Here is a 16,422-nt window from a genome sequence, read left to right on the forward strand (position 1 = left end):
ATTTTTTTAAGGCAACAAACACAATTATTAATCAAATAAACTTGAAAATGAAAATATTACATGATCTATTTTATTGAATTGGATAAACATTACATGAGATCTAACTGAACACCATATACAAATTTATATTAAAAGCTTCAAAATCTATGCTTGGCCCAGGTAGTCCCTAAGTCGTGCCAATGTGGTAGTTGATGCAGGTGCTTTCCGGCTTGCAGGTTGTAGGGCCTGTTTTGTAATATAGACTTTCATATATGTTTGAACCATTTACGATGTATTTTGTTAGCTTCTCGGTTTCTTTATTGTATGTTTGGGTCCGATGCCATGTAAGTTGAGCCCAATGGGCCGTGAATAATATATTTGAGCATGGCATTGCTTCACCTATAAAGGTGAAGCATGCACATGCCAAGCCAGCCTTTTTATAAATACTCAACCTTATCCTCTTACCAACTCTCTCCCTACTCTCTCTTTCTTACCATTTCGGAAAATAACAAAAACAAACAAGATCCGAGATCTCGGTTGCTTATTAGTGATTCCTGCTAGCTAGTTTGTGAGAGTGTTTCAAGAACTTAGTTGTTTGATCCGTTGTTAGGACCTACAATTGGTATCAGAGCTTTCGGCTATACTAGTTGTAGTTCTTGGGGCACAACCTTGGATTTTGGTCTTGTTTGTGTGTTTAATACTTGTGTTCAAGTGTTAAAGTGGGTCTTCAGGTTCACTTGTTTTTGTAGTTGTGTATACAAGCTTGAAATAAGTGTTGAAGTGTTGTTTGAAGCTTTCAGGGTTGTTAGAAGTGTTTTCTTATGTTCTTGAAAGTGTATGGATTCAAGAAGATTGTTTGGCTAAGCATGAAAGTTTGTGTTCGAAGATCTACAAAGTGTTCATCGGGTTCTTGTTAGATTAATCGAGTTTCCATATTTGGCAAAAAGTTTCATGCATAAAGTGAAATTGTACTTTCTAGATTCCATTTGAATCGAGTTTGCAAACCAAACCAATCAAATCGAATCTACTAACCAATCGAATCGAGTTTGGAAACCAATCGAATCAACATTCAAAATCAATCAAATCGAGTTTTTGTTCGATTCGATTCAAATTCTATTCGATCCATTTACCATTCGATTCGAATCCTTTTGAATTCGATTCGATTTAACTCAGACTCGACCCGTTTACACTTAGAGCTTTTAAATAGAAATTGTTTCATTCCTAAATATTGTTGAAGATGATGATAAACGATCCCGTTATGTTGAAGAGCTACATGATGTTGGAGAATAAAGCCAGTACCACCATAAAACCTCCAAAGTTGATGTTTTTTGATAGCGACTTTGGTGATTTCAAATGGAGGTTCAAGAATTACATAAGAATGACTGATACTACTCTTCTTCGATCCATTGAACAAGAGCCTTATTAGCCTGTGACCTTAACCCTTGAAGGACCCGTTGATACTCTTGTTGAAGCCTATGAAGAGGAAGACACGAAACTGACTCAAGAGGATCAAAAGGCTTATGGAATCCTTAGTGTTTGTTTGTCAGCTGATATTGATCAAAACATCCTCCTCAACAAGTCAGCCTACACCAACAAGCTCCAGTCCATTCCAGAATGATGTTGACAAAGATTTTGAGCAAGCCCTTAATACACGTGGCATAAGCAAACCGGAAACCAACATGCCTACCAGTTCAAGTCAGCCTACTGATATTGATGATTCTCACATTGCTCTCTTCCACGCCTTGATGGCAAGTCATGAACAACTGTTATAAGGAAACCTATTACCCCCATTATTTTAACAAAGATATATACATGACATCAATGAGAAGCATCTTGATAAGATGGGAATTAGGTATCATTGGCCATGACAGTTTATAGAGAACCCAGCTTCATGAAGAAATATGGGAGAAACAACTTCAAGGACTCCAACAACAAGAGTATTGGGTTTGACTGGGATTATCTTTGTTGCTACAGTTGCAATGAAACTGGACACTTTGCCAGAGAATGTACCAACCCTACAAAGCTAGCAAATGACATCAAGATCACGGATGTTACTAAAAATGAGAGTGGAATGAGAATTACAAGAGGCCAATGGGTCAGAGTTCGGGCCAAAGGTTTCCACAGACTAGTCAAGGAAATTCAACCAAAGGGAACTCAGGCTCAAACTCTAGGGCCCTCATCACTCAAATTCTTGGATAAACTAAACCAGACTGGGAAGATGATCAATTCACTGAGCTGGTGAACCCGTTGAACATTGCTGGAATGACGTTAATTGATGAATTCATGGCTGCTTCAAGCTCTACACCAGGAGAAAACCCAACCACTCCTGAAATTCCCGAGGTACACAAAAATCTTTGCTCTAAAGTAGAATTCTATAGAACACATAATGCTAATGTGATTAAAGAAAACCAAAGCATTAAACATCTGAATGAGGAATATAAGAATTTTGATAAGACATATAACACTAGAATTAGAACTCATCATGAAGACATGGCAAAATACATGGTAAATTGTTTCAATCCACTAAAATTATTGAGTTTCATGAAAAGCTTATAGTTGAACTAAATGCTAAAATTGAAAAATTATAACTAGAGCTTTCTGAAAGAAAAATTACTATAGACAAATTTGAAATGGCGACTGATAATTTAAATGGCATCATTGGAGCACAGGTGGGTGTGAAACAAAATACAGGTCTGGGATATAATTTTTGTTGAAATTCCACACCCTTCAATGACAACTACACATCCCTACCTCACTTTAATTTCAATACCCCCCCCCCCCCCGAGGATGAAATGGTCTATGGAGATGGACATGTGTCAAAATCAAATATATTTGTTCCTCCTGTTTCATAAACAATTGATCAATGTTAGTGCCTGCTGATTCTAACAGTAATTCATCTTGTTCGGCAGGTTGTGTAGAAGAAAGTGGGTCGGTGGAAAAGGACATGAGTTGTGATGAGAAAAGAAAAAAAATTCACTTTTTGTTTCTAATGTGAATTTAAAATCATTTTTCAAATATGTTGATGTGTGGGTAAAACCACGTGTTTATGGTGTGTAATTTCGTGTGTTTTAGTTGGTTAAATATATTGAACACGAGTACTTTGAGTGTTTTTGTGTTTATAGGTATGCATAGCTTAATGGAGCTCATTTGGAGCTAGTTTTGAGTGTTTAAGGATGGAGGAATCGAGATTATACAAAGAGAGGTGATCTGGAGCTTAACTAGGAGATCAAGAACCAAAATAAACGAGAAAATGAAAGTTTGGAGCAGGGGATGATGGGCGTAAGGCAGGAAGCCGTAGCCTACGACCAACCGTAGGTTACGGCCAGGCCTGACGGAATTAGGAATTTTTGATATTTTATTCCATAATTAAGGGATGAAAACCCTAAGGTCGATATTATTCAATCATTCAACAGGTGGGGACATCTTGGAGGCTATTTTTCATCACCATAACACCTTCTAATCACTAGATTCATCCATGCAATCCTTCTCCAACATCATAATAAAGATAATGAAGATCGAGATGCAAGGCTAAAGGCTTCATAACCATCTCCGGGCGTAGGGTTGAGTTGTATGTTAGATTTTTTGATACTTTAAACTTTAACTTTGGATTTGGATTTAATTATTCATTCGGTTGATCAATTCCTTATGCTTGTATGTGTGATTAACCGGTTTTATAGTAATTGATTGCTTAATCTTTTGTCAGTTAATCGATTTTTTGTCATCAACAATTAGGATTAAGTTCTTTCGTCATTGACCCGTTTATCATTAACCATATTATTGATTTTGTGTTTCAAAACTTAAAACTGATAATCAAACAAATTTTCATTAAGCTGTGTCAATTGTTCTGATTAAATTCTGACGTTCAACATAGCCAATAATTAAGTCTTTTGGTTTACATATTTCAACAAGGAACTGTCCAAAAAAGTTTTTCAATTTTCTAACTTGCTTCAAAACCCAAACCTTGGAGTTTGATTATTTTTATATTATTGTTTTACAAACTACTTCTTTGAACCTCTTTACATCGTTTATCCACTTTAATTACTTCATAATAAAATATAAGTTTCACTTGTACTTTCCACTGATTCCTTGTGGAGACGACGTTACTTACCCGTACTAGTTATAGGTATTTAAGATTATAAATACTTGTTTTTGATTAGAGCACGACATCTACATCATCTGTCTATAATAATAACAATACAATTTTCACCCATAATACATTGTCTTCATCTTCGGATGTTGATGCAACTCGTGAAAGTGTTGATGTTGGCACTTCTCACATTATTTTGAATGAAAATGATGATGTTATTTCAAATAGTGATTGTAACACTGTTTATGATGAAACGCTTGTTAATGATTGTGAAAATTTAATAGGCCTATTGATGTGAACATATAAAGTTGTAAGTCTTAGGATAATTTAGATAATGATAGAGTTTTTTTGAAAAAGAAAAGGTAGTACTTCATGTAAATTTGTTTCACCAACTAAACGATTATATTCTCAAACAAATAATCAAGTAAGAAATCCACAGCCATACAAATGCAATGATAGCAATTATTGTGGAAATTATGAAAATAATTACATTTAACTCTAATTATGCAAATGCTTTTGGTAGTTGTGGTAATGGTCCTAATAGCTTTTACAATCATGTTCCTTTCTAAGGATCACATTTCCCACTACAACAACCATATTATATTTCAGATGAGTTCTATGGTGCTCATAAAAGAAAATATTATTTTTTTGTGGTAACCTATCTCACCTTGCAAGACATTGAAAGTACTAGCATAAACAACAGAAAGATATGAACAATCAGTTTAGTTAATCTCGTTCTAAAGCTTTACCCGATACAAGAACAAGGACTGATCAATCTAAAAGTTCTGCCAGTGAAATGGATGTGGGATCCAACAATAAGCAGAATGCAAGAAAACCTTTTTGGATAACCAAAAAGGGACGATCAAAATGGAGTTCAGAGACTGAAAAGTCCAAGAACTCATCAAAAACAAATCAACAAAAGGATCCAAATATCGAAAGACCTGAGGATTTTGTTTTGAAAAGTAAGAGGAAACAGTCCAGAAGATCTTCTTGAAACAGGAAACATGATTCTGCATGGGTTCCTAAAGACTGTTCTTCAGATTCTGAATCACCACAACACTCCACTTTTATAAGAAACAAGATAAAATTTGGTTATTTCATGGTTGATCTTCCCGAGACGACTAAGTCTCGGGAACCCATGTCTAATTAACTGCTGATGGGTGTAGGGTCAGTCATGAAGGTCTGTCAACAGTATTTGGTACTTAGATAGTGGTTGCACCAGACACATGACTGTAGACGAGTCCTTACTGTATTACGTTCAACCGTTTTATGGTGGACACGTTGCATTTGCTGGTGACATTGGAGGAAACATAACTAAGAGAGGAAAGTTCAAATGGCATCTTAACCTTTGTCAATATCAATATGGTGGAACAACTCAACCACAATTTGCTCATCGTCTCACAAATCTGTGATAGATAGTTCTCCACTTTATTAACAGAAAATGAATGCTTGATTCTAGAACCAGGTTTCAAAGTTCCTAAAGAATGGATTCTGATGCGTACTCCGAGGCATAATGATGCTTACACTGTTCATACTCTCTTCACACTGCTTAATGTTTGATTTCTAGGGACTTGGAGAATGATTCATCACTATGGAATAGACGTCTTGGTCATGTGAACTATAAAAATTTATGCAAACTTGTCAAAGGTGAACATGTGAGGGGCTTGCCTATTAAAACTTTCTCTTGCATTGAAAATGTCTTTCGTACTCTAGCACAAGCTCCCTCACAGACCCAAGACTGTCAATTCCATAGAATCCATTCTTTAGCTGTTACATATGGATTTATTTGTCCCATTCATCCATTGGCAATAGGCTGAAAAGCCCATTGTCTTGTTGTTATATGATGATTCTTCACGTTTCAGTTGGACTTTCCTTCTAGGGTACAAGGATAAACTGCTTAGTTTTTAATCAGATTCATAACTCGTGTGGAGGCTCATACTAATAAGAGAGTAAAGCATATTAGAAGCGACAACAGAACTGAGTCTTGCAACAGAGATGTGTATGACTTCTATCATTCAAAGGGGATAGATCATTAGTTCAGTTCCACGTACACTCCATAGCAGAATGGGGTTGCTCAACGTCGCAACCAAATGCTAATCGAAGCTGCAATAACCATGTTGTCAGACTCAAAGCTTCCATTTTTTTTCTGGGGTGAATAAATCAATGTTGCATGCTTCATACAAAACCGTGTGATATCAATAAGCTCTTAAAAAAGACTCCTTTTTAAGTCTACTATAAGACCAAGCCGCAAGTCAACTACTTCAAAACCTTTGGATGTCCATGCATCCTTCTTCATACAAGTGCTCACCAGGATCCAAAATTTGTTGAGAAGGCAGGCAAGTGTTATTTTGTTGGGTATACAGCCAACAAAGCCGATTATCGTGTTTACAACAAGAAGACAAAGGTGATTGTGGAATCCTTATATGTTGGCTGGCAAGAGCTTAACCCTACTGATGCTCGCAAGGGACCCAATTGGTTGTTTGACAATAACTACATGTTCAATCAGGTTCGTGACATGTCTACCTTCCCGTCAACAAGTCTTCATGTTCCAAATTCTATCCTTGAACCATTGTTGATGCAAATTGTTGTTAACAACATGAATGATGTCAATATGTCTGATGGCCCTTCCAACATAGATGTACCGCCAGTGGCTCTTCCACCAGCTGTTGTCAATCCCGCTCCTCAACCTGCTAATACCACTTATTTGGTTAATGTTGAAGAGCCCTTGATTCATATTCAGATGACTCATTTCTATCAGCTGACAATGTGGAAGAAATTCAGACATAACCCATAACAAATGTTCAAACATCACCTTGTGTGGTCGAATATGTTCCCACACCTCCCTTTCAAATGACAATATACAAGTTGTTGATACTGAACAAACTGTTGCTAATGATTCTGACAACACTACCTCTACTCCTGTTCATGTAGTTGTTGTTCTATTTGTTGAAATTTTCTAGGATGGCCCTGTTGCTCAAGAACATGTTGTTGATCAACCTGTCACTGTTAAGCAGACCAATGATGTTCTAATTAATTCTCCACACATATTCCATCCCATCGAGAATCTAATAGTTGATCTTCAAGTGGAACCTGTCGTTCAAGTGGAAGACAACCCCAGTTGCCCATTTATCAATTAGACCCTACAGAAAACATCATTGGTTCTCCCTCAGAAGGCATCCAAATAAGGAGAAAATATGGTAATATTAACATATGTCTTTTTGCTAGTTTTATTTCACAGGTTGAACCTAAAGACTACAAGGTAGCTCTTAAGAAGAATTACTAGATTGAAAAAATGTAAGAGGAGCTGTTACAATTTATGAAGCTCAATGTATGGAGGTTGGTTAGGAAGCCAGAGAACAAGAAACCGACTGGTACAAAGTGGGTATTCAGAAACAAGAATGATGATAAAGGGGTAATCATAAGAAATAAAGCACGACTGGTTATTCAAGGTTTCTCGCAGCGTGAAGGTCTTGATTACGATTAGGTTTATGCTCCTGTTGCTAGGCTCGAGGCACTTCGTCTTTTCTTGGCCTATGCTTGATATATGAAGAGTATCAGATGGATATAAAAACTTCCTTCTTGTATGGAAAGTGAAAGAAGAGATTTACGTCAAACAACCACTAGGTTTTAAAGATCCTGAACATTCAAACTACGTTTACCATCCTAATAAATCTCTTTATGGCCTTTATCAAGCACCCCATGCTTGGTATGCTACCTTAGCTGCACATCTTTTGAAGAATGGCTATAGAAGAGGTGCTATTGATCAAACACTCTTTATCAAGAAGGAAAAGGACGATTAGATTCTTATCCAAGTATATGTTGATGACATTACCTTTGCGTTAACATGTGCAGAGAGTTTGCAAAGGTCATGCAGAGTCGGTTTGAAATGAGTTCGTTGGGGGAAATAACTTTCTTTATGGACCTTTAAGTTGAACAGAAGATGAAGGGATTTTGGTTCATCAAAAGAAATACGTTTGCGAAATTATTCAGAAGTTTGGGTTCAAGGACGCCAATTCCTTTGTCATTTTGATTACCACTCGACCACTGTTAGATCCGGATCCATCGGGAAAGTCAGTTGATCAACACCTTTATTGGTCCATGATTGGCTCCCTGTTGTACCTCACTGCCAGTAGACCAGACATTTTGTTCCCACTCTATTAGTGTGCAAGATATCATCAATGTGATCCAAAAGAATCCCACTTAACTGCTGCCAAGTGTATCTTTCCGTACCTAAAGGGAAATCCTTGCTTAGGTCTTTGGTATCCCAAAGACTCACCTTTAGTACTGCATGAGTTAACCGACAATGATTACGCAGGATGTAATCTTGACAGAAAATCAACTTCCGGAGGAAGTAGGGAGACCGTTTAATTTATTGACAATGCAAGAAGCAGGTCACCGTATCCACCTCCACAACTGAAGCATAATACATTGTCGCCTGCGTATTCTATTCACAAGTGATATGGATCAAGCATCAGCTGCTGGATTACGGTTTGAATTTCTTTAACACCCTTATCAAGTTTGATAACGAAGCATCAGTCTGTATTGTCAAAATCGGTCCAAAACTCTAAGACAAAAAATATTGACATCTGAATGCATTTCATTCGTGATTGTTATGACTGGAAACTTGTCAATATTGAAAGGGCCCACACAGATCAAAACTTTGCTGACTTTTTCATTAAAGCCTTAGAATGTGCCCTATTTTTATATCTTGTAGAGTCATTGGGTATGATTTGTTTTGATTGAATTTATTTTACCTTTTTGCGTGTTTAAAATTGTAATTTTTTTAAAAATTTGTTATAATTTTAGAGGGAGAAAATGAGTTAAGTATAACTCACCAAAATGATTTTCCGTTTGTTTTAAGAAAAATAATATTAAGTCACTTGACTTACAAAAGTGTTCTTTATTTTACTCCATATATATTTTATTTCGTATTTTACTATCTTATTTATGAAATTAGAAAAGATTGAAAACTGTTTTACCATTTAGAGGGAACTCCTACTTAAAGGGATTCAGACAATATAAAATTATAAAACTTTGCGAAATCGATCTGAACTTTGGAAAATGATATGGATTTGTCTTTAATGATCCTAGCACAGGAAAATAATAGATCAAAAGCCAACAAGATCGTTGTTTGATGTGTAGATAGGCTTGAAAAATGAAATGAGTAAGTGTCAGAGTGATAAAACTAAATTATCCGCCTATGCTAGCGGATTTACCTTTATGAAGCGGTTACATGGCAACCGCTACCTTTTGCTGGAGTGCCTTCTTCTTTCTCTCAATAAACCCCACCTGAAACAAAACAAACACCAAGACAATCGCATCCGAATTAATATTAGTACACGACGGTGTATAAACCCTAAAAAGGAGAATTCGAGTACAATCGTTGGTACATTGGCGATGGAGCATCATGAAGCTTCTTCAAATCATCATCAAATCTCATATTTTTCACCGATTTGACAAAGAACTGTCAACGCGTCACACATATGCCACCTAATCGAACCCAACAAACCCCTTATCGTGAATTAGAGAGTGTGAAGCAGGATGTGTCGATTGTTGATATTGGTGGCGGAAGAATCGAAGATGGGGGTTGGAAGAGCACAAGGAGACAGAAATAAAGGACGCAGAGGTTTTTGAGAGGATGAGAGTAGATTTTAAATTTTGAATCCCTCGTTCAATAGTTAAATACCCGCGTGAGCTGTCTTAAAAAGGTTTTGAGGTTATCACAAGCAATAATAGGTTATACATTAGCATTAGTTACTTGCAAATCTCTTAATTCGACATTCTGTCTCTTATATACATTATATATATATATATATCAATGTTATAATAAGAAATAGATTTTTCCTAAGAAGTGTAGGAAGTGTGTTTTCACCATTAAATCTAATAAAATACACCGCACAATAAACACACTTTCCATATCCACCGTTAGATCAACATATCTAACAAACCAGATTACTTCTTATTATAAACCCACCTTATATATATATATGCATATATATATACTAAAACATACAACTTGGATGTAAAACCACTAAAAACTACATAGTTTTGAATAAATTAAAGCAAAAGATTTATTCTTGATGTTCCTATTTTCTTTAAAACGATTTGACATTCATTGTTCACCCATCTTCATATTTTGATTTAAAAATCCTTAAAATTGAATTCTTGTATGATAACTACAAATATGTTTACTTAAACTTTTTGTGCTTGTAGATTATTGAAAGAGGATTTGTAATTATCGAATTGATGGAAATGTTTAATTACACAGAAATAGTGGTAAAATTCTTGAAGTTTCTTGATTTTCAAAATGGTTGAATTATTATGACGAAATAAACAGGCATGAAAATTATTTTATAATAAGGGATTTAAATCAACAATATTGAATTGATGGAAATTTTTAATTAAATAGAAATATTGGTAAAATTCTTGAAGTTTCATGATTTTCAAAATGGTTGAGTTTTTATGACGAAATAAACAGGCATGGAAAATAATTTTATAATAACAGATTTAAATCAACAAATAAATAGTTATATTCATAAATTAATTGCTAATGGAAGTTGTAATCAAAACTCATATTTTATGTATTGTTGGCAATGCATATAGAACAACATCTTGAACCACAAAAGGCAAAGGTTCTAGTGTATTGAATACTTAAAAAGTCATTATTTATATTAATTAGTAAGTATGCAGGTTGGAATACTAGAACCACTACTTAGTATATATAATATAATTTAGATTGATGAGAAACAACACCGGAATAGATGGAGAATACGAGATAGACGGAGATAAAGCATCCAAATAGAAAGATTGGTTTAAATTAATTAAAACAACGTATTTTTTAGTAGTTTCACATCTAAGTTGCATGTGTGACAGCCCCATATTCACTTTCCATATCTTATATAATTATATTCACTAAATATTAACCGGCCTAGATTCCAACTCATTCCAACACTCGTTTAAAGCTTGAACCAATGTATAATAGTGACATTCGTCAATTTCAGGTCCTTTTTGTATTCGTTTATCATGTAAACCGACCTGTTTTGTAAACTGATACCTTTGATATAATAAAAATTATGGATTTTATGTTACATATTTGTTTATACTTGTCGGGTCTCGAAAACACCCTTATCGGTCCCTAAAATTCCTTAAAAACGCTTTAAAACAACTCCAGGGGCCAAAACTACCAACTTTGAAATTTCAGGATTTCCACCAGGCACACTTAGCGTCGTGCTAACATCCATACCATAGTCAGTTAGCGCCGCACGAAGGAGAGTCTGCACCAGCAACTCGTTTTTGGCTTTTTATGCTTTCTTATGCTCATAACAAACCCATTTCCATGCACAACACTTTATAAAAGACTTGTTCAACTTACCCTATATATACAAGACCCCTTCTTCATTTTACACCTGCTCATACTCCAAATTCTCTCTCAAATTCAAAGATCTTAAGTTTGTTCTTCATGAATTCTTGGCAGTTTGACTTTCCAAAGTCAAACTGACCATGTTCTTTCACTTTAATTAACTTGTTAAGTCTTATTAATACTTGAAGCTTATTATAAAACATATATATAATATACACCCCTTGTTACCTTTGGTGGTCACTTCTCTTGTCGGTGGAATGTCGTGCCTCGTAAGGCAAGGCTTTATGGAGGACTCACATGGTCCTTGATATGTATATAATTATATAACTTGTTTATGCTTACTAACCATGCTTAACTTCTGCTCATTTTAGTTTGTATTTCATATTTGTTGAGTTCCACGGTTATGGGTTTATAGAGACTAGCCTCGGTTTAACCGTAAATAGCTCCAAACCGTAAACCAAACTTTGTTTACTAGTTTGTTAAATAATTGTATAAACATGCTTTATGTTAGATTTAAGTTTCTAAAATCATTTTTATGAGTTCCATGGTTATGGGTTTGTAGAATCTAACCTCGGTCTTGACGCGAAACAAGATCCGAACCAAAAACTAAACTTTCGTTTAAAGACTTTATTGTTGACTTTTTGGTTGTAAAACTTAAGTATCATCATTTATAAATTATTATAAAAGACTTTGATGTTTGGGCATGTGGTAGCCATTCTTGATCTTATTCCGAGTTGGAAACCGAACCAAGCCGAACTATACCGAGTTCACTCGCTTAAGACACACAAGTGTGTTTCTAGCTATCAAGACTTGTATATTTCTTCAAAAATCATTTATAAAATGATTTTAACTATTTTCTCAAAGTACGTGGAATGTTGAATCTAACTTGATTTTATAACAAAGTTTGGACCAACAAAACCGAACACTCGCTTAACGAGCGTTGTTAGTTCTAAAGCAATAGAATTACATACTTGGTTAAGTCTTCTTAGATTTTATTGAGTTATCTCATAACAATTATTATTTTGGAGTTGAATTTGGCTTTGACCAATTATCAAGACCCGAACCAACAACCCGAACCCTCGCTAAAACCCCTTTTAGTATCTATATTATAAAGGGACTTGCATTCTTGCATTTTTACCCACCTTATTACTTAACATAGATTGAGTAAAATTAAGGGCTAGATACTTTTACCCGGTTTCGAGCAAACTTATACTTTTAAAGGACTATTATTATAATTTCTTAAATATTTACATTTTAAACCTTAAAATTTAAATTGTTTGCATTTCTTATCATTTATTTTATTTAAAGATTTCCTATACAACTTTTCTAATACAAGACGTCCTTTCATCTAGGCTTTGCTCGTTAAACCTCATCATTCTGGTTACTCGTCATTTTACCAATCAAGTTTATTACTTGAACAAGAGTACTTTCATCCCCCGTTTTTCCATCTTTCGTTTTAGGGGTGATATTGCATACCTATTCAAATTTAATGTTTTATACTTGAGTCTTAAACCACAAACTTTATTGTATACCTTACTTAAATAAATGCTTGATTTGGTGTTATATGCTTACATGCTTAATTGCTAATGTGTTTACCGCTTTTTGTTGGTGATTCATAAATCTGAGTATATTTGACATCCCCTTATAGAAAGGTGTCGTTAATGTATTCATATTAACGATTTCTTGAAAACCCATATCTATTTGGCATCCCCTTAAAGAAAGGTGTCGTTAATGTATTCTTATTAATGATTTCATTATCTAAATTTTTGCTATTATTTATTGTTTTACATACAAGTTGTGGAGTTTCCTATGATATACTTATTGTTCAAAACAATGAAATTGCTCACCAAACTTTGTGTTGACAAATTCTATTTTATGCAATGTTACAGGTTTGACTTTAGGTTGACTCAAGAACTTGTAGAAAAACCTTATCAAGACTATTAGGATATTAGCAAAATGAATAATATATTATTTGCTATGATTGAATTCGGTTATTGTATGAACATGTTATGTGACTCTTTATGATTTTATGAATTTAAATGAGTTAATTAAATATCGTCTCTTTAAATAGTGTGTTGTGTTCTTGAGCAATCCGTTGCACCCCTGCATGTTCCGCCACCTTTGGTAGGGGTGTGACAGATTGGTATCATAGCAAAGACTATAGGATAGGCGGTTAGACGTAACGGCCTAGTATAGTTTTGCTTTAGGGTCCTCATACTTGTTGCTTATACCTATTATCCTACTTGATTGTTCATTACACTTATGTATTTAATTGCTTATTTATTTCATTTTATCTTCAAAGAATATACACATGCACACACTCACATAGTATTCCAAGGTATCCTTACCTTAAATGCAAAAACGTTAGTTTTTTTTATATATTGTGTTTTATGGATTACAAACTTAATTTGGATCCCGTTATTTAAGATCCCTTAAATGTTGCATTTATATCGGGGTTGTAGCCTTCATAGAGAGCGAAACACTATGAAACGACCATTTGACAAAAAGATTCCAAGAATCGAAGGTGATTTACTTACCTGGGATGGTTGAATTGTAGTGTTCGTTTTCTAGGCCAATGAACCGTGTTATACATGTCAATACTTTAAGTTGTCGAATGCGAGCGTTCTAGTCGCCATCCAAATTTTGGTGTTGAAACATGAAATCCCCGGTGGTATGTGGACTAGTATTTTGACATCACGTTGTATCCCGATTTATTATTTTATCATTATCGTTATTTGAGTTGAAAGCATGAAAAAGACGCGGTGGTACGTGCACATGTTTAGACTCCAACATGGTATTTTGTAAAAAAAAATATTTTTTTTAGTGACGGAATATCAAATCATGGTGGTTCATGTACGATTTCCCGACTCTACAAATCTCAAAATCTCAAAATATTCAAGCTACAACCTCTCAAAATCATTTACGTTTTGTTTACGAATTGTTATTTATATACAAAGTTCTATATTTTAACCCTAATATCTCCTCCTCACTAACTCTAGGAATTCACAATCAAACTTGAAATTTTATTTTATTTTTATACAACCTCATATTCATTTCTATTTACCTCAAACTTATTTCATTTCTTTATAATTTATAGCATGCCTCCACTAAGATGCCAACCGCGCAAGAACTCCACCCGACGCATGGCTGCTTTCGTCGTCAAACAAATGGCCACGGTGATTCCCAAACTTTTAACCCATATGCAAGCTAATAAACATCCACCCGTTGTTGCACCCGTTGAACCCAAACTCCATCCTATTCTTATAAACAATTTACCAGTGCTAACCCAACCGAGTTCGTTGGTAAAAACTGTGCGACTACCTTGTTGCAATGGTTTGAAAAGATGGAGAGTGTGTTTCGACATAGCGAGTGCCCCGATGCGAAAAAGACAAATTTCACTTCGAGCATGTTTAAGAAAACTACTCTTACATGGTGTGGTAGTGTTATGCACCTTCAAGGGATGGAAACGGCTATGGCGCTTCCATGGTCCGAACACAAAGAACTCATGATGAAAAAGTTTTGTCCCAAACACGAGCTACAAAAGCTCGATGAGGAATTCTGGAACTTGAAACAAGAAAGTAGTGATAACGCCGCCTACTCTCTCCGTTTTCATGAATTGAGCATCCTCGTTCCTCATTTGGTTACCATGTCGGAACGAGAATTTGAAAATACATCGGGGGTTTACCCATGCGAATCCGGGACTCAGTAATGAGTAGCAAACCCGCGAACCTTGAGGACGCTATTACTCTAGCCGATGTAATATCCGAGAACTATGTCAAAGCAGGTACCCTAACCCTCAAGAAGAAAAGTGATACTAGCAAAACCGAACCCGCACCACAAGCCAAAGTTGATCCACCACCTCAAGCCATAAACTACTCAAACTCTTCCCGCCACAACAACAAAAAGAAACCCAAAACCAATCACCGAAACTATGCCGTTACCCAACCGCAATCTCAACAACCCAAAGCTCCCCAACAAAATCGAAAACCCTATATCGGTACCTTCCCACTATGCAACAATTGTCAACTTCACCACCCGTCTCACTTGCCTTGTCGCCATTGCACTTTTTGCAACCGTTTTGGTCTTCTAAACACCACACGTCGATCTGCACAACGTACTCAACCCAATCAACCAAAAACCACTCCCCAAAATTCCCAAAACCTTTTTGCACCATACCCACAAAACCCTCCTCAACAACCCCGAGCTTGCTTTAATTGTGGCGATCACAATCATTTCCGCAAAAATTGCCCTCGCCTTGCTTATGCTAACCAAGCCCAAACCTTAGCCGTACTCTACTATCAAACCCAAGCCTAACAAGTTCAAACCTACCAACCTCAACTTCTCCAACTAAATGCATTACTCATCGAATCCATGAAATCCATCCAAGCACCACCTCAAGTATCTCAAGGAAACCTTGGTTATCAAGGAGGAGCCTTTATGATGAATGACAATCAAGCTTAAGTGGCAAAATATGTTGTGAACGGTATGTTTTTAGTGATGGAAAATTTGGCTTCTATTTTATTTGATACGGGTGTCGATAGAAGTTTATTTCTTTGAAATTTGAGTCTACACTTGCCGTGTCTCGAACCAAGCTTTCTCAACAGTTTCCCGTCGAAGTCGCCAATGGAAATTCTAACACCATCAACTCTGTCGTCCGCGATTGTACTCTCATTATCTCTAAGCATAAATTCTCCATCGATCTCATCCCGATGCAAATGGGAAGCTTCGATGTCATAGTAGGAATCAATTGGTTATCCTTGCACCATGCCGAAGTCGTTTGCTTCGATAAATTCATACGAATTCCGCTCGTCAACGGTAAAGTTCTCAAAGCCTTTAGCAAAACAACTTCTAGAAGGCTAAATCTCATGTCGTGCTCTCAATCGCAAAAATACTTACCCCAAAAGTATGTTCCATTCCTAGATCATGCGGCGGTAAAAGACAAAAAGGAAAGAAAAATCCAAGATATCTTCATTGTTTGTGAGTTCCTCGACGTCTT

Source organism: Bidens hawaiensis, unplaced genomic scaffold (assembly GCF_021521415.1).
Source record: "Bidens hawaiensis isolate Kalapana, Puna unplaced genomic scaffold, B.hawaiensis_p1.1 tig00007952_1, whole genome shotgun sequence".
NCBI classification, from domain to species: domain Eukaryota; kingdom Viridiplantae; phylum Streptophyta; class Magnoliopsida; order Asterales; family Asteraceae; genus Bidens; species Bidens hawaiensis.